The sequence below is a fragment of the Cheilinus undulatus genome, linkage group 4, assembly GCF_018320785.1.
Source record: "Cheilinus undulatus linkage group 4, ASM1832078v1, whole genome shotgun sequence".
NCBI classification, from domain to species: Eukaryota; Metazoa; Chordata; class Actinopteri; order Labriformes; family Labridae; genus Cheilinus; species Cheilinus undulatus.
The window spans coordinates 22,657,635-22,677,114 of record NC_054868.1 but is presented as its reverse complement, the minus strand read 5'-3'; the positions used below and the strand labels follow the sequence as shown (position 1 = coordinate 22,677,114).

The 19,480-nt window shown below is 38.4% G+C and overlaps 1 protein-coding gene across 3 annotated transcripts in view; it reads left to right on the top strand.

Annotated features, from left to right (window-relative positions):
• The window catches only part of LOC121508055 (zeta-sarcoglycan), a 605,848-nt gene that overhangs the window by 569,889 nt on the left and 16,479 nt on the right, over window positions 1-19,480 (top strand). The window lies entirely within an intron of this gene.

The following is a 19,480-nucleotide window of genomic DNA, read 5'->3' as shown; positions in this document are numbered from 1 at the left end:
TGATGAATGCCACCTTTGCAATAAGACAGTTAGAGGAAATTTAATTCCTGGATATTCTTCAGTCAACTGTAAGTGGTTTTACGACACAGGACTGTGTAGGAGTGGAAACATGTTTTGTGGCGTGATGAATCATTGCTCTCTGTTTGGCAGTCAGAGGGCTAGTCTGGGTTTGGTGGTTGATGGGAGAACATTACCTGCGTGACTGCATTGTTGCCCATGTGAAGTTTGGCAGTGAAATGGATAATGGTATGGGGCTGTTTTTCTGGGTTCAGGCTAGGCCCCTTTTCTCCAGTGAAAGGCAATCTTAAATCTTCAGCATATAAAAACATTTTGGAAGTGTGGAAAAACTTGACTGTCCCGCACAGAGCCCTGGCCTCAACCCCATCAAGCACCCTTGGGATGAAATGGAATGGAGATTACAAGCCAGACCTTTTGGTCCAACATCAGTGCCTGACCTTATAAATGCTCCAAAGAATGAATGGGCACAAGTTCCCACAGAAACAGAGCGAAATTTTGTGGAGAGCTTGAATACTTTTTTTGTTACATGGAGTATTGTTTACTAGCATGTAAGTAACCGCTCATACAAAATGCTTGGGAAGGGCATAACTCTTCAATAAAATTTCAGATGGTAATTGGATGAATGTTCAGTCTGTCAGACAGGCAGGTTGTGATAGTTGAACAACATATCGTACAGCTCTACTTGTAATTTTTTTTTCTTCCTAGATTAATGTGGATTAATTCTGACTTCAGTAAAATTACTTTTTATTTTGCTGAAATTCACTTAATGGTATCTGAAGCAGTAGAAGTTTAATGTTTGCATATTGCCAAAAAGAATTCTTGTAAAACATAAAAACTACAAGAGCAGAAAAAACATAAAATAAGACATCAATAACATGTCAGGTGGTTTAGTCAGTATTAACCTACATAGCATGGTGCTGATATCATATGCTTACCTATATGAATTAATCTTATAGTAGTAAGGGGCTCATTCAATTATAATGTAATTTCAGTAGTACTGATTATCCACTTTTCTTTCAAAATAAAACAAGAGTTAAATTATTCAGTAACAGAGAAGATAATAAATCATGACTAATATACACTATGTCAGCGTTTCCGCTAGACTTTTTTGTCCCCGGTCAAAATGACAGGCAGTCCTCAAGAATTCCGGCCATTTAGAACAACTACCAGACATTTGCTTAACATTATTTTGCTGCATCAACAGCAGCAAAACACAAAAATCTGATATTCTGTGATACATTGATACATACAAGGCTGTGCTAAACGAGAGAGAGGACACATTTTTATTTCCAAACCTGACCCAAAACCGAGACAGTAGAAACCAAGCCAACAGTAAACCTGAGTAATTATTACTGTATTACAGACTGGTACACACGTACACATGATTAGACCCTTAAAATGACTGCACAAAGACTTTCTCTTGTTTTTCTTTGTGTAAGTTGTTTAAAGCAGGTGTGTCAAACTTATACTGAGTCTGGGGCCAGATTTGCTCCAATGAGAAGTCCTGAGGGCCGAACTATTTAGGCCAAGCTTGTGAAAGTCAATCACGGATTCTGTATTTAGGCCTTACCTGAGAGCATAACAAGTTCAACCTTTAAACATAAACTATCAACGTTATTTAAATCATTAGTAAAATATGAAAAAATTTTAATTACACCATGAATAAATCATTCTGAGAATTAAAAAAAATAATAAAAATGATAAGTTTAAAGGCTTAAAGTCTGAGATAAAGTCAAACTTTTTAGTTATAAAGGTCAAGGCATGAAGGCAAAACAATGTTTTTAAAAGTCAAATAAATGAGATAGAAAGTCAAAATCACAAGTTTTAAAGTTAAAAATATTCCTTAGAATTTTTGAATTGTGAATCTTGAAGGTCAAAACATGAAAAAAAGTCAAAATCATAAGTTTAAATCAGGATTGTGAGATGCAGAATTGAGAATATGAAATAACAACATTAATTTCCTTTCCCACCTTCCTGACTTTTTATGTAACTTATTTTACTCTTTACTTTTTCAGATTTGTATAATTAAAAAAGGATATTTTAAATCATCAAGGTTAAGTTTACACATTAACTGGAGGAAATCTGCAGACCTCATACTGGTGGGCAAATTATAAAAGAGAGATTGTATGATTTTGCGGGCCAGATACAACTGTTCACGGGCCGGATTTGGCCCCCAGGCCTTGAGTTAGACACCTGTGGTTTAAAGCATCAAAATGAAAGCTGTGTGCTTTTCCTTATACACACAGTCAGTTACACAATATACGCCCACGTTAAACTCATAAACAACAGTTACCTTCACATTAGCACCGTTAGCCTGTTAGCACATTGGCCACTACCATAACTTAGCAGCTTACAACAGCCAAATACCATCCTCCACCGACAACAACAAAGCATCCAAACACATCACACATAACAAAAGGGCTCTGTTAATTGGACACTGAGATAGAACTCTACATTTCAAATGAAAAATGAGTCTTACCGTCAGTTGCTGATATCAGTCCTCATGATGATATAACTGTAACCTCTGCTAAAGCTGTAAATCCAACATCCTGGTTTATTTGGACTTGTCCCGAAAAGACAAAAGCTCCACAGCAGATAGTCCAGTCCTCCTCTTATTGATGGCTTATCCAAGACTGCTTCTGCTAATTAGCCAGGACATCCCGAGCATTAACAACCAGCTACAAGGAAGAGAGATGGAGCCTTTTCGCTATCAGCTCCAAACGGTCTATGCCGTTCTGCACGATGTGATTCTGTGTTGACTGCAACCCAACTTTATCTGAGGATTGGTCATAGTTTATCAAAGTCCACTACAAATCTGCTTGGTGTAGGCTTCTCTCTGTTTGCTCCTGCATCGGTGTTCACGATGCTCAGCTATACGTTCAGCCTCTTCATTACTTGCAGCGATAACTAACTCAAAATCCCTCTATACCACTGATGATATTAAGCCTTTGGTTAACTAGGAAAACCTCTCTTAGATTAAAATTATGCTTTACGAGAAAGTTCTGGTCAAACTTTCCCTGCATAGTCTCCAGCTGTACTGAGCGCTCAGAGAGATAGACTTGCTTTGAGGTCATCATGCATACATAATTAGCCATATGCTTGCCGTCTAAGGAGATAAACAATCCCAGCACTGCAAGACAGTAGGTGTAGTAAGATTAGTCTACTTTTAGTTTATATTAAAGCAATTTTGCAACATATCTTCTAGGTTACACAAAATATAATATGCACATATTCAGTTTTTACTTATCTGGTCATTGGCATGTTTTCTGCCGGACATTTTGACCAGTTATATTTTTATCTGCCGGACTTTTATCTGCCTGGCTCTCAGTCTCCGCTCTAATTCATCCCAAAGGTGTTCTATTGGGTTGAGGTCAGAACTCTGTGCAGGCCAGTCAAGTTCATTCACACCAAAGTCTCTCATCCATGTCTTTATGGACCTTGCTTACTGCACTGGTGCACAGTCATGTTGGAACAGGAAGGGGCCATCCCCAAACTGTTCCCACAAAGTTGGGAGCATGGAATTGTCCAAAATCTCTTGGTATGCTGAAGTATTCAGAGTTCCTTTCACTTGAACTAAGGGGCCAAGCCCAGCTCCTGAAAACAACCCCACACCATAATCCGCCCTCCACCAAACTTTACACTTGGAACGATGCAGTCAGACAAGTACCGTTCTCCTGGCAACTGCTAAACCCAGACTCGTCCATCAGATTGCCAGATGGAGAAGCACGATTCATCACTTCAGAACACGTCTCCAGGGCTCTAGAGTCCAGTGGCGGCGTGCTTTATACCATTGCACCTGACGCTTTGCATTGCACTTGGTGATGTATGGCTTAGATGCAGCTGCTCGGACATGGAAACCCATTCCATGAAGCTCTCTACGTACTGTTCTTGAGCTAATCTGAAGGCCACATGAAGTCTTCCACAAGAAGACAGACATGACAACAACCTGCCACCAGTTATCTTCTTTTTGTTAGGAATTAACAATAGACAGTTCATTTCCTCATTAATGCTTTTCCTCATTAATTAGCCATTTCTTTTAGAGAGATGGATGTTGGATGAGGCACAGTTTTATTTATAACTTATTTATAACTTATTTATAACTTCATTTATAACTAGAAAGGCTCAGGCTCTTGAAAAACACAAAGCATTTACTGTCTTCTTTTTCTCTTTTGTCTGCTCTCTGCTGACCTGGCTTTTTTCTGTATCCCGGTATGCCATTGCAATTACCAATCTCCAGGAAAAAGTAGATTTTTAAAATCATCCAATAGAGGAAAAGGGATATTTTTAGGATTTGACTTTTACCTCATTGCTGATACTGAAGTGTCTAAGCAGTGAAAACTTGAATACATCATAAAATCTGCCAAACTAGTTTTACTAAATATCTGAAGTAAAAACTCCTAGCGTCATTTTTAAAGTGTTCACAGATGGCTGAAGCAGCCCCATTAGTTGTTGGTATCAGTCTACAAACCTGAATAAACTCCAGGACATTCAAGGTGTATTTTAAGAACCAAATAACATCAGCGTCAAGGTTTTTACATCAAACAATATCATAGCACATGAAATACTTTTGAGAGATGTCAAAGACATCAAAAAGGTCTAAGGGTGTCATCATGTCTCAGTTCTACATCAAAACATAACTTCACTCCAAGCATCAATCACAGCCTGTCAAAGGGAGAATTACAAAGGGAATAAAGCTGTTTCTTTGAGAGGATGAGTCAAGATGAACATTTACAAAAAATCAGGTAAAAAATTGATTATTTGAGTTCGTATGTCTGGAGGCCAGTTTGACCCTTCTCATGTGGTAGCAGGGGTTTACTCATCCATCCTGCTCACCAGTTTATCTGTTTGTGAGCCTCATTTTGAATTGTAATCAGGGACACAGGCTCTTCATTGCAACTCTATCGTTGTCTATGAAATAATTAACAAGATGAATGAATGAATGAATGAATGAATGAATGAATGAATGAAAAGAGTTCATAGGTTTAAAAGACTTAATATGATTATTTTGTGCTCACTATAGTAATATAAATGGCAGGTTAAAGAAATTGTGTATTAAGTAAATGTTCAAAGAACTTAATAAAGTAAGTTTGGTATGTACAGTAGATGGTGATCATAATAAAGATGCAGAAGCTGAACTGTGTAATATGATGGGCGCTGTAGCTCTTTTCAGCTTCTGCATATTTGGGGAAAGTTGTAAATAATTATTTACAGTATACTTTCATAATGTTTTAGATTAAGTGTTGCTTTTCATTTGCAATGTTTCTATTCAGAGCAGCTCTTCTGGTGAAGGATTCACTGGGCAGAGACAGAAGCTTATCAGGAGACTGCCTCCCCCCTGAGTGACTGAACGCACTCAACAATTCTTTGTAGTTAACCATCATATCTATGTTCAATTAATCTTAAATTCCATTTTCACAGTGTATATCATGTTTGATTCATTTTTCCCACTGACTTTGAGGGTGTTCATAACACAGTTAACTTATTTATAAGGCCTAGCATGCATGATGTTTGAAACCTTTGAAGGGGAATTTTTACCTAAAGCTTCTATCAGCATTTGTAACCCAAACAGCTGATCTCATGTTTGTGGTGGAAGGTTAAAATACTTTTGTTTTTCATCAGTCTTAATTTTTATTTTAATTTTATTTTTTAATTTAACCTTTATCTAACCAGGAGAAAACACAATTGAAATTAAAAAATCTATTTTTCAAGAGTGTCCTGGCCAAGACAGCAGTTTATACTTTTTGTTTTCATTTCAGAGTGTGGTATGCTAGTTTAGTTTAACTTCAATTTTGCAAAAGGGCTTCATTACCTCCGCCAAGGAAGTTATGTGATCGGCAGGGTTTGTTTGTAGTTTGTTTGTTAGCAACATAACTCAAAAACATAAGGACCGATTTTGATTAAATTTTCAGGAAATGGCAGAAATGGCATAAGGAAGAACTGATTAGATATTGGGAGTGATCCGCATCATCGTCTGGATCCAGGAATTTTTTGAAGGATTCTGTACTATTGGAGGATAGGGCTAATGGTGGAGGTCTGCGCTCTTTAAGTGTTTCTAGTTTTTTATGAGTTTTAGTGTTAGTTTGTTTTTTTCAGAAACAAAGGTTGCTTGTCTGGGGTGAGACCCAAAAGGGCCAGAAAAAGTAAACCTGAACCATTGTGTGAAGTCTCCTTCAATTAAATTAGGCCATTTTATAATCTCCAGGCTTTGGCATACAAGTCAGTTAGTACTCTGCTGTCAAAGACTAAACTGAAGGATGTTTTGCCCTTAATTTGATTTATTTTTCTTAGTTTTTATCAGTACACATGTCTTTATTAGCCATAATAACCCTGGTGTGGTGTGTGCTAGTCACACAAAATAAATAAAGTTTTACTTGAAACACCAGATAGACTATTTCACATATCCATTGTATGGGATATGTCTCACACCTATCCAGGTATCAGTCAGTCAGCTTTTAGAAAGGGCAGAACATTTAAACAAAATCACAGATGGTGATTGGATGAACTTGTAGTCTGTCTCATTCATTACAAATCATTCAGATTAACAAACATACAACATAGTGGGCATGCACAGCTGTGGAGTGAACTCAGCACGGTTGGGGGAAGCTACTCATGCTGAAGCCAGTTTGTGGAGGTGTGAAATTATCATTTCCGCTAAGAAAAGCTTTGCAGTGAAGTTCTGTGCTCATCTAATCACAACACCAGTTGCCATTGTTTACCAGCTTGCAGCAGAACTAAACCCTGCCCATAGCTACTGTCTTGTTCTCTTCAAATGCCCACTGGCTTGTCCATCTGATCTCAGACCAGGCACAACTGTTTCAGATTGAAGCTTTGCAAAATGGATCTGCCCGATGACAGACAAGGAATTTTGCCAATCTATTAGCTTTGTGAGGTTAATCAAAGTTTACTGTTGGCAAATAAAAGTAGAACCAGTACTCATACATTCTAAAGCACATAGTTTTTATCAAACTCTTTCAATTACTAATTTCTTTCTTTCCCCCAAAAGCCTTACAGCGGTGTCTTGTTCTTGCTGTTTTCTTCAAACAGAGGACATGTTGAACATTTACTGTTAAAAACACATTGAGAAACTTTTCCTTTCGGGGATGTCTAGAACAACTGAAATTTCAATGCTAATGTTTGTTTCAGTGGATTGGTGTGTCCCACGGTGAAAGATTTTAGGGAAGCTGACAGTTGAATGAGAATGCATGTCTGATAGAGTTTGTTTTTATCCTGTTCTTTAAGTCTATGGCATGCATCTCCATGGTCGATAGCTGCAAGCAATCAACTGCTTAACAGTGCATATGACACCCTAAGGTATGTCCTTGAGCTCAGCAAAATAGATAGTTGAGAAACTTTTTTTTTTTTTAACCAATCATACCTCCGCCAAGGAGGTTATGTGATCGGCAGGGTTTGTTAGTTAGTTAGTTTGTTTGTTTGTTCGTTTGTTAGCAACATAACTCAAAAAGTTGTGGACGGATTTTCATGATATTTTCAGGAAATGTCAGAAATGGCATAAGGAAGAACTGATTAGATTTTGAGAGTGATCCGGATCACTGTCTGGATCCAGGAATTTTTAAAGGGATTATTTACTATTGGGAGATAGGGCTAATGGCAGAGGTCTGCGCTCTCAGAGTGCTTTTCTGGATGGAATGGATAGAGCAGGAAATGAGAGAGAGAGTGAGGAATGACATACAGGATCACATGTTGGACTGTGACCTTGGCCGCCCACTTGGAAGACTACCTTCTGCATATGAGGTTCAACCCACCAGGTCAGGGATGGGCAAAGTTGGTTACCAAAAGGGTCACATTTATTTTATTGGAAATGTCTGATATTCTCAGTTTAACCTATTCATCCATCCATTTTCTATACTGCTTACCCCGTTAGGGGTCACAGGGGGGCTGGAACCTGACACAGCTGTCATTGGGTGAGAGGTGGGGTTCACTCTGGACTAACCACCAGTCAATCGCAGGGCTGATACACTGTATAGAGACATGTTTTTGGTGGTGGGAGGAAGCCAGAGTACCCAGAGAGAACTCAATTTAACCACTGTGATCAATAATAACTCAATGAAAAGCAGAGAATATTTTTTTCATGGTCATTTATGATGCCAAAATGTATGTTTTGAATTAGAAACTTAATTCAATTAACACAACAGTAAATTTTTAATAGATTTTACTTGCATTTTCATCTTTTTACAATTGCATTTAGAGATGCATATAAACAAATTTACAGAAAAAAACAACTACCAATTATATCAACTAATTTCTTGCAAAGAACTAAACATATACCACTTATTATCAAGAAAAGTTCTTAGAGAAATGATTCCATTGTCATGTTTTCATGGCAGAGTTGTCATGCTATCTTTATGTTTATAATTTACTGGTATGAAATTGACTTGGGGGCTACATTGAGTGAGGTGGCAGGCCACATGTGGCCCCTGGGTTACTAGTTGCTCACCTGCCCTCAGTCATCAGCACCCCTATTTTTTTTTTTTTTAATCTTTTAGTGCATTTTTTCAGTCTAATTCGCATATCGGTATCTTTGTTTCCTGACTGATCTTACTTTTTATCTTTTACTGCCCTCCCATCTTGTCTTCTTTGTTTTGTTGTCTTTTACTCTCCTCTTCTACATCTCCTCCTCCGCCCTGTGCTCCTTCTCAGCCTCTCAGTCCTTCATCTCTAAGTAACCCAGCCTATCTAATTAACTTTCCACTGCCAGGGTTATACATCACTGAGACTGTCACTTCCCAGAGAAAGGGGAGGGGAGAAAGGATTTTAATTTTACCTCTTTTCTGTCATGTTTTTTTCTCTTTTGCCTTTCACTGATGCTTTTCTTTTGTCTCCATCCATACTCTGTTCATTCATTCCACCCCTCTTTACTTCTCTTCCTTCTTGCCCTGCATATAGACGTCCCTCTCTTGATGGTGAACAATAGCATGAATTGGAGTGAAACAGGGATCATGATGTGAGCCTTTGGCAGAGTTTGATCCCATGAAAGGCTCAGGAGAATGAAGGTTGTCACCCTTTATTATGACACCCATTTACCAGACTCTTTACACAGAGGAAACAGCTATATATATATATATATATATATATATGACAGAAAATCTCATCAGCACCTATAAATGTGTTCATATTGGCTCCTATTCTCTGAATCATTTCTCGTTCCCAAAGGAAATGTACGTGTGAGCTTGAAGTGATGAATTCTGAAGCTTTTCTTTAAGTTGAAACAAATAAAGACGTTACAGTGAGGAAAAGCTTCATTTAAATATTTTGTCTTGGGAGGCAAAGAACCAAGGGCAAAATACTCTATTACAACCCCATCTTATTACCATATTTGGAAAAAAATAGGGAATTGCATCTTTTATTTCCCTTTTTAGTAATCCTTCAGGCACTCTAGTATACAAAACTCATCTGAAACCCCAATGGAATCTTTCCCAGAGAAAAGCTTTTCTTCCCCTTACTGCACATTATTTTGTACAAATTCCAGTCAAGCTCCTGGATGTGTATTTCCAAATGTATTTTTTACTGAATTGATCAGCCTAGAAAAACTCAGAAATAAAATGCAAAAAGGATGAAATGCATCTTTGCAAAGGTAGGACTATGCACCTCTAACCTCAACTGAAAGATGACAGATGGTGTAACCAGTAGATTTAATATTATCTGTCACCTGTTGCAAATCTACTGAGGAATTACATTTACATTTTCCACCTAATGTTCTGAAGCAGCTGCTATTCAAATGGAATTCTAAGCTAAAACTGTCACAAAAAACATTCCCATGAATAGAATTTACATTTTGAATTTATTTCAGTGTCAAGTCTTCCAGCACAGTTCAATTCCCGTCCATTATGAGCAGCTCTCTCAGGCTCAAAGGTGACCCTTACCTCCCTGTAGAGAATAGAAAACGACATGTTTTTTCTTTCAGATTCAGCAAATGAAAGGTCGACTTGAGTCCCCTAGAGTTTAACTAAGTTAACAAGTTGCAACTAAAATTAAGATTGTGTTTTATTGATTTTTACCAATTGAAGCACAATTTTTTTAACATAAACTTAGCACAAACGTAAGGAAATTTGTGTTTGGTATATTATTTTTTACAGTGCCTCTTGACAATACATCTTATACTGTTGGAAAGCCTGTTTATTTCACTTTTAAATGGTGCCACATTTGTAAGGAACATGCATTTGTGGGATGAGCAGCAGAGCTGAGTATGTGGGTTGCGCTGATAAAAAATCCGCCAAATATTTTCTGCCAATGCCATACAGCTTATTCTTCTATTGCTATTGACTTTTGTTTTGAGCTTCTGGTACCCCCAGGTGCTGACAATCAGGTGCCAAAATGTCATCATTAGAGGCTATCTTAATCCAGAGAGGTATCAAGATGAAATTCTTCAACCATCGGCATACCACCACAGTCTGAGACCGAACTCTGTCCTCCATGATGGTAAAGCTCTCCCCACAGAATGAGGTCTATCAGAGACTACCTCCAGAATTTAGGAGTGGAGAGGATGGAATGGCCTGCCAGCAGTCCTGACCAAAACCTTATTGAGCATATGTGGGATCAGCTTGGAGGTGCTGTTCGTGCCAAAGTGACCAACACAACCATGTTGGCTGACTCTTGACAAATGCTGGTTGAAGAATGTGATGCCATCCCAAAGCAGTGTGTGACCAGGCTGGTGACCAGCATAAGGAGGAGGAGCCAGGCGGTTGTGGCTGCGTATGGTTCTTCCACATGTTACCGAGGCTCCTGTTTGTTACATTAATTAATTGTTAAATTGCTAATGTCTTGTTTCTTGGCAGAATAAGCTGTTTGTCATTGGTAGAGAAGATTTGGAAAATTTTTCATGGGTGCAACCCCCACACTTAGCTCTGCTGCTCATCCCAAAAATGCATGTTCCTTACAAATGTGGCACCATTTAAAAGGGGAATAAACAGGTTTTCCAATGTTATAAGATTTATTGTCAAGAAGTATTGTTACAACAATGAAATAATCCATCAAACACAATTTCCTCACTTCAAGTGCTAAGTTTAGATCTGCAACTTCCTTTTTGGAGTGCAGCAGTGAAACAAACATTTATATGAATTGATATTTGTTAATGACACCATTCTGCTGCCTCCCTTGGTGTGAAACACTGTGCAGCAACAAAACGTCACGTCAGCTCCGTCTAGCACGTCACTGAGATCCCTCTCACCGCCAGTCTGCAGTCTAAGTATCATCCCTCCGTCTGCCAACCCGGCGGCCAAAAATACCTTCATACATCCCTAAGACGACCAGCTTATCCAAATAGCATTCCTTTTCATCGATTCTCATACAAGCTTTCCACCGACCGCTGACACCATCAAATGAACAGCAGAGAGCGGATGAAGGGAGGACAGAAGGAGGATGGGATGAGTAGGAGGTGGAGGAGGATGGCAGAAAATAGATGTTTCTGTCGATTTTGCAGGAGAAAATAAAGGCGTGCGGGACAGCCAGGCTTAAAGCCAAATCAATGTTGTCAGCAGCTGGCACTTAAGAAGGGGCCATTAAAGTTTAAAAAGTTTGGAAAGCAGCACTGGAATTAGGGCCAAATGGGTTAGAGGTAGGAGAGCGCAGGCTTCCATTAAAATCAAAGCCAACAAGAGCTGACAGATCCTCTCAGGATTCCTGCTGTCCTCCTGGATTTTTTTTTTCAACAACTCCCTTTCTCTCTCTCTCTTTTCCGCTCCCTCTCTCTCTTACATTCATTGACTCTCTTTCTTTCTTAATCAATTCTCTCCACGCTTCCAGTTTTGTTCGCTCTCTCACTGCCTCTTCGCTCGTCTCTTTGGTGATTATTTTAACTATCACTTTTCATCAATCAATCCATCCAGTGCACTCTGCTCATCATGTACACTTTATGCACCTGCAGCTGTTTTCAGCAACTTTTCTGCATGACTTGCATCCTCTCTAGTTCTGTTATCTGAGAATTAAGTTCACTACACTTGCCATTCATATTTTGAAACACCTCCTTTGAGCACAGACCCCCTCTCTACTCTAACTGAAATGGCGCTAACATCTGAACTGAAAAATGGCTACATTTTTATCACTGGCGCTTGCCACAATGAAATTCAAATTATTATTTAGCTTTCAGGCTGAAGTCGCTTTTTTCTGCTGATGGCTACAGAAATATATTACATAAAACCTCAATATTAAAAGGATCTCTGCAGCATGAAAATCAAATATCCTCTTTTGTAACATACTTGCACTGTCAGAGAAGCTACATTAGCAGTGAGGCGGAAAAGGCCCAGTGCAGTGGGATCCATGAGAGAACCAATTAGTCAGTTTATTCATCAGAAATAGTATATTTGGCTGTTTATTTGTTATATGTAGTACTGAAGCAGAGAACACAGAAATGCTCCCAATGGAGTAAGACTGTTAATGTTCTCAGTACATAAATGCTCTTGAGCTGGGCATCAAGGCTCCAACAATAGAGGAACTGGAAATGTAGATACAAAGAAGCCATATGGCATTCATACCGTTTTTTTTTTTTTTTTTTTTTTTTTTGTATGTCAGTAGTTACGGGGCAGTAGTAGCTCAATCCAAAGAGATTTGGGCTTGAAACTGGCGGGGGCAGCAAGTTAAAGTCCCAGCATAGAACACAGTGTCCAATTTGGGCTTGTTAGTGAACAAATTTAAATGGAAATTTAATCAGGGTGGTACTTAAGTAAATATATCAATATTGCCCTTAATTCAAGGCACTGTCTGCTGTTATGAATATTTAACATGGATTGTTAGATTCTGCGTGGGTGGAAGTAGATGGCACGTGCTCTGGGAATGGGCGGTAATGGTCAGAAATCCTGCGGAAATGGGCAGGAGCAGGATAAAGAAAAGCGTTCCGTGCATGGCTCTAGTTAAACTTACATTAATATTAGACAAAAACAACCTGAGTAAATGCAAAATACTCATTTTAAATGCTGTTTTCTTTTTTAAAGACAAAAGCCATCTGAACCTACTTGGCCTTGAGTGAAAAATTTCCCCCTAAACCTAATAACTGGTTGTGTGACCCTTTGTGGCAACAACTGCAAGCAAGTATTTGTTATAATGAGTCTTTAGAGTAGATTTTTTGTGGATGCTTGTGAAAAATTTTTGGTTTTTGTTAAGAGTCCCACTGTGTAACTGTCAAAAACAAATAGAGCTTACATGCAGATTTAAAACCATTTCACTGTCATGTTATTCATATTATTGTTGCATACAGAAAAGTTTGCAAGTTTAACAGAGCTATTTCTGCTTGTTTATAGGTTGTAGTGAGTTTGTCTGGATTGTTGTCAGAAAGAACAAGGGGAAATATTTTACACTGAAAGCATACCAAGCGAGCCATAGAAAAGTCAAATAATCTTACAAAGTGCACCAAAGTGATAGTGTCATAATAAAAGTGTTCTATTTCCAGACTTGTAAATGAAGCTTGAATGCAAACAACACATCTTTGCCTCTGCAGTGCTCATAAAATATAAACAATTAGAATTGAGCTCACTGTGCTGGGAGGTTAAACAGGGTTAACTAAAGAAACTTTTAACAAAGTTAGATTACCATGGAGTTTCATTGTTTGTTGGCACAATGCTAGGGTTTATTAAGACGCTGTAGCCTGGAGGTGTTATTGGGCTGCTACACTGGGACTGGATTTCTTTTTTCTCTGCTTGTTGTTTACCTGCAGGTAACGCAGACTGGTGACTGAATTAGAATGCTGGTGGGGGGGATTCCCTGTCGTACGGCTGATGCTGCGGAAGCCTTACAAATATGGAAATCCACAAAATGAGAACAACAAATACATGCATAACAACCAGAAAAAAATAGAACCACCTTCTCAAACATGGGATTTTATACAAACACACATGCTCACATCAGTGTTTCCCATCTATTGGTTATACTTGGGAAGGCAAAGTGTGTTGATATAATGATAATTAATAGATAAAAAAGCATGGTAAGAACAAGGTGTAACCATCCATCCATAGATGTGGGTTGATATATAAACTGGTTTATCAGTTATCCAATTATATCAACAGAAAGGCAAGCATCAATCTACACGTCACTTTAAGCTCTGTTCTATTTTGAAATTATGTATGTTTGACAGTTTCTTCCCAGCTTTGAATCATCTTAAACTTTCAAATAATCAAGCAGCAAACAGGCTAACAACTAGCAGCTGAGATTACGAAGAAGCAGATACCCACTCTTCCCTTAGCTGTATGGATTTATTTCAAACTTAGATTACATCAGGACAGGCCTCTCGCCTTTATTTCTACAGTAGATGTCTTTGTTTCTGCCATTTGATTTTAGTGTTTTTAAAAGCAGCTGTTTTTCCAAATGTGAACTTAATGAAGCAAAATAGCACTTATCACTTATCTATTATTTAAAAACAAAACATTAAAATCAGTGTTTGATTTACAGAAAAATAATTACCATATTTTTTTTTTTTTTTTGCTGGTGCTTTGAAAAAGGAAATGGACCCAAAATATGCATCTGCAGATCAGAATTGCATTCCCTGAAATATATGTGGACCTTATTTCCCCAACTGTGGCAACTTTTTTTTTTAATCAGCCCTGATATAAATAATTTCTCAATGTTTACATCAGAAAAATAATGTATAAAGTGTTTTGAATACATCATATAAACATCTTATCATGTGCACATTGCAAGAGCTGTCCTTCTCTGTCTAAGTCTCTAAAGTGTCTTTCTCTTTTTGCTTGATTTTCCCTACCTACTCCTTTTCTTTAGAATCTGCATCCATCTCCGTGTTTTTGTGCTTGTGTGTGTGTTCAGATGAGACACAATAGATCAACGGATACCTGACAATAATTTGGAGGCGTGAATGTTTGTCTTGAAGGTCTGATTAACAGCAGAAAATCCATTAGCCTAATCTTCACACTGCTTGTGGCGATCATTAAAGCTGGATGTTTGTCTGTGGTTCTGACTGTGTGATGCAACTCTGTCAAAGTATTTAGATGTGTGTGGGAGTTTTCTGTTTGCCTCTCTATGTTTTTGGGTTCCAGTCCCAAAGAGGTAGAACACTTCAGTTTTTACATTTCTTTATAAAGACTAAATAAATAAATAAATAATTCAAGCCCAATTCCAAAAACATTGAGACGCTATAAAATGCAAATACAAACACAATGCAGTGGTTTGCCCACCCATAAACCCATGTTTTATTCACAAAAGAACATTAATACATCAGATGTTGAAACTGAGACATTAGCAACATTAGCTCATTTTGAATTTGATGGCAGCAACAGAAAAGAAGGGACAGGACAATGTTTACCATTAAGTAGCATCCCCTCTTCTTTTAACCACAGTTTTCAAACATCTGGGAAGTGAGGAGAGCAGTTGCTGGAGTTTTAGGAGAGGAATGTTGTCCCATGCTTGTGTGTTGTAGGATTCAAGCACTCAACAGTCCTGGGTCTTCTTTGCTGGATTTTTGGTTTTATGATGCATCAGATGTTTTCTTTTGGTGAGAGGTCCTGACTCTCATGCTTTACAAAAAAAAAAAAAAAAGAAAAAAAAAACTTCTTAGAACATTTCAGTAGGCCATGATGGATGTTCCACCATTTCTAATTTTTGAAAATCCCATTTTTGACTTCTTCACCTCAACCTTGGGTCTGATTGGTACCAACTGGCGGTTATGTTCTTATTGGCTGAAACTACCAAGTGGCTTGTTGGTATCTCCTTTTGTCTTCAAGATATTGACCAATTCATAGCTTTAGCTTGACAACACACACTTATGGAACTGCCTCCTGGTTGGTAGGAGAGGCTTATTGCTGTTAAGCAGTTCACAGTCTTGGTTGCCACCAACATGATTTGACCAGCTTTATTTGTTTATTCATTTACTTATTTGCTATGAAAGAAAGTTGTTATTGAACTGGAGGTACTAACCACTGAGGAGAAAAGCCTGGATAGTACAGTACATCTACAGAATACCACTAGAGATAGAAAACCCAGAGAGCTATAGGAATAAATAGTGAATTAACCCTGTTAGATTGTTCCTTTAAGGAACAATACAGAAGCACCAAAGACCGTGTTTTAGCCAGCATAACAGTGCCAGATCACTGATTGACAGCTAACAGTGATCCTGATACCGTTGTTAACTAATGTGAACTTGTTCATGTTAGCTAATTAGCACTCACCTATACTCAATGATGAAAAATTTAGTACTATTCACTTTCCAAATGGCATCATGATTGACCCAAATGCAATAAAAATATATATATAAAGTTGTCCGTATTTTTGTAGACTTTCATCCTGGTCATGGCTTTAGGAAAAAAATATCCACCATTATAGACATACTGACAGTGTAAACATCAAAAAAACTAAGTTTTTTTTTCCTTTTTCTGATTTGATTTTCTGGTTTTAGTGGTAGGATTGTGGGTGTTTGTAGATTTTTTTCAGGGACTGCAAATAAACTATATTTTTTTGATATGTATCACTGTCTCAGACTCAGGTAGCTCGTAGTAAGTCTAACTTGGATATTTCTGACAATATGGCTGATAATCAAAATGGCATTGCATTTCATTCAAAAGTAATGAAGGGAAGACAAACGGCAGAACTTTGAGTGTGCTGTTTTTGAAATGCTGCAGCGTTTGTGATGATGCTCGAATGTCTGATTGTTCTCACTCTCTTTAAACAGAACAAATTCATCAGAAAGTGAGCTTTTGAATCCCGAAACCCATTTGTTTCTGATTGCAACTAAAATGACTGTCACTGCATGCGTCAGTGATTGTGCATATCTACAGAGAGTGTTTCTGTATTTATTTTCCTATGTGAATGTTGGGGTGAATACATTTGTAACATCCATGTGTGAATGTGTTTATTTGGTACAGTAGAGCAGACTGATATGGCTTTATGTCCCCTCTACATCTGGGTTACTACACTCTTGCTGTCTCTTCAGTCTGAGTCATTTAGTCCATTGTCAGCTCCCATTCCACTAGCTGTCCTGTCAACACGCCTAATGGTGTGTGTAATACACTTAGATAGCTTCACAACCTCCCACCTATTTGCTTTATTGCAGCGTGTGTGCACCTGTGTGTGTGTAAATGTTCGATGTTTGTAAGGAGTGAAAAGGAGAAAAGAAAATAAGGGAGACTAGATGAGCTCAAACTGTTCTCTTTGTAGAAGCAGGATTCTGAGTGCCATGTGTGATGGAGGTGGAATATTCCTGTTATTGTCCTTTGAGCCTGTTTCAAGTCCCCATCTCATCTCTACTCTTCTGTCCTCTCAGTTAAAGACTGTAAAGTTCAAACTTTCTTGTTTGAAACTTTATTTTCTGGTCAGGATGATTTAAACTTATAAGAGCAACTATTGTGTAATTTGGGTTGCCTATTGGCGTAGCAGTTGTAGTCCTTAAAGATGGCAGCCAAGGTTCAACCTTGACCCAAAGTGCATTTCCTGCATGCCTGTTCTTCCAATTTCTTAATCTCTCAATTATCAAATCTCATAAAAGACAGACGTAAAATGGAGACATGACGAAAAACCGACTGAATCAAAGCCATGAATCACGGCACTATGAATGAGTCTGCACGCATAGACTAAATAAACATTGTGTTTTCTTCATGGAGAATGCACAGGTTTCCAGCAGCATTTCATTATTTAAGACTGGTATGATGAACTTATTATGCATTGGCGGATCACGTGCGGCCCCAAGTAGCACACGCGGGGGAGGGGATAGCGGTTGGAGCGGTGATCTGAATGGGTCACGGCTCAGCTTTGTTTCTTTATTAACTCTCCCACCAACAATTTTAAAAAGTCCAGAGCATATTTATGATCTTTTATCATTTTCAGTTTCGTATCATTTTCTTTCAGGAGCACTGCTGCTTCTGGTGTCCGGGTCAAACTGATCTCGCGAGATAGGTAGCACACTCTGCCATCTGTGTCTGAATGTGGAGTGAGTGGTGTGAATGGGTAGGTGTAACCTGAGGTGTAAAAGGGCTTTGAGTAGTTAGATGACTAGAAAATAAATTTACAGGCTCAAGTCCATGTACTATTTACACTGAAAGAAAGCTAGGCCAAACAGCGCTACAGACAGGTACAATTTCTATGTGTAATTTAGTGAGTTGTGGGTAAAAATGTGCCAAAAAAACAATGTTGGCTCAAATTTATGCTATTGAAAACAAATCTAAGCGTATTATTTTTTCTCCCAGAAAGCCTCCTTGTTTTTACACCATCAGCTATATTTCTTTAATCTCAGGGTATTATCAACTAACTATTTTGGTCTGTAGGCTTCAACAATAACCCCCAAAATTTGCATGCTCAGCCTGTGTTGCATTCCAGGTGCACAGCTCTTTGCTCCAATTGATGGAGAGTGACCTCGCACAATGGAGGTTTTTTCTCCAGCACTTCAGAACGCCGGCAGCCCTAAGTAGCTTAGACTCAAAATCACAAGATACAGAGTGATCTCACTATTCTCTGGAGAACTACAAGTTCCCTATTTTGCTTTGCTGGGGCTGATTTGCAATCCATTTCGATATTATGCGATACTTCTACCAGGGTGAGCACATTAGGAAGTAAAATATCCCTTTAAGTTTTGTTTCATAAATTGTTTTTGATTTCAATCATCTTCCTTCCACCAATGGGCATATTTGAACTGTCTACATTTCTTGCTTGTTCTTTTCCTCTTAGTCTTTGATATTGTGGACATATTCAGTCACACACTGCACTAATATAAAGGCAGAAACTAGAGCTTCAGCATATATATTCACTATCTTTAGAAGTGTCTGTCACTCCTCCTTCATACCATTTTATCTCTTGTTCTTCATGACCCTCCTCCCAAACAACTCCTCAAAACACTCACAACACTCGTTCTCCACTTGATCTCCTCCCAAAGACACTTTAACCCTCTTATCTCCTCTGCTGTCTGTTTCCCTTCACCTCCCTCCATCCTCTTGTCTTTGAAGGAAAACCTCCTTTCTGTAGCCGAAACCCTTCCTCTTAGCCTCTCATGGTTCATTCACCCTGCACCCTTCTTGTCTGTTCCTCGACTGTGTGGAAGGAAATCATCCATGAAAAATGTTTTCACCCACCATAATTGCGTTTTTTTCCAATGTTTCCCATCTTCCCAGCGCCAGACCCACATGCTCACTAAACTGGTGTCAGATAGAGACGTGCTCAAACATACTTATTCTGTATGCACACAACACCCCACCCATACAGACATGTCAGACTCAGGCAGACTAACACATCTCCTCATATGTACCGTACCGTATATATATGCACACAGATGACAGAATTATATGAACACCACCTAAGCCCAGCAGTTAAGTGTCTGAGGACTGTGTTCAGAATAAGAAGTCTCCTTTCATTAAAAGAGGTCTGCATTTTATCTAAATGTTTTTGAAGACTTTGCTGCATGAATGCATTTTGAAGATACAATATCAATATCAATTCTTATATTTATAATTGTAGTGGTGTCTTGTCATGGTGGCTTCTAAAGGTTGCGTGTTCAATCACCCAAACTCACCTCTGCAAAATT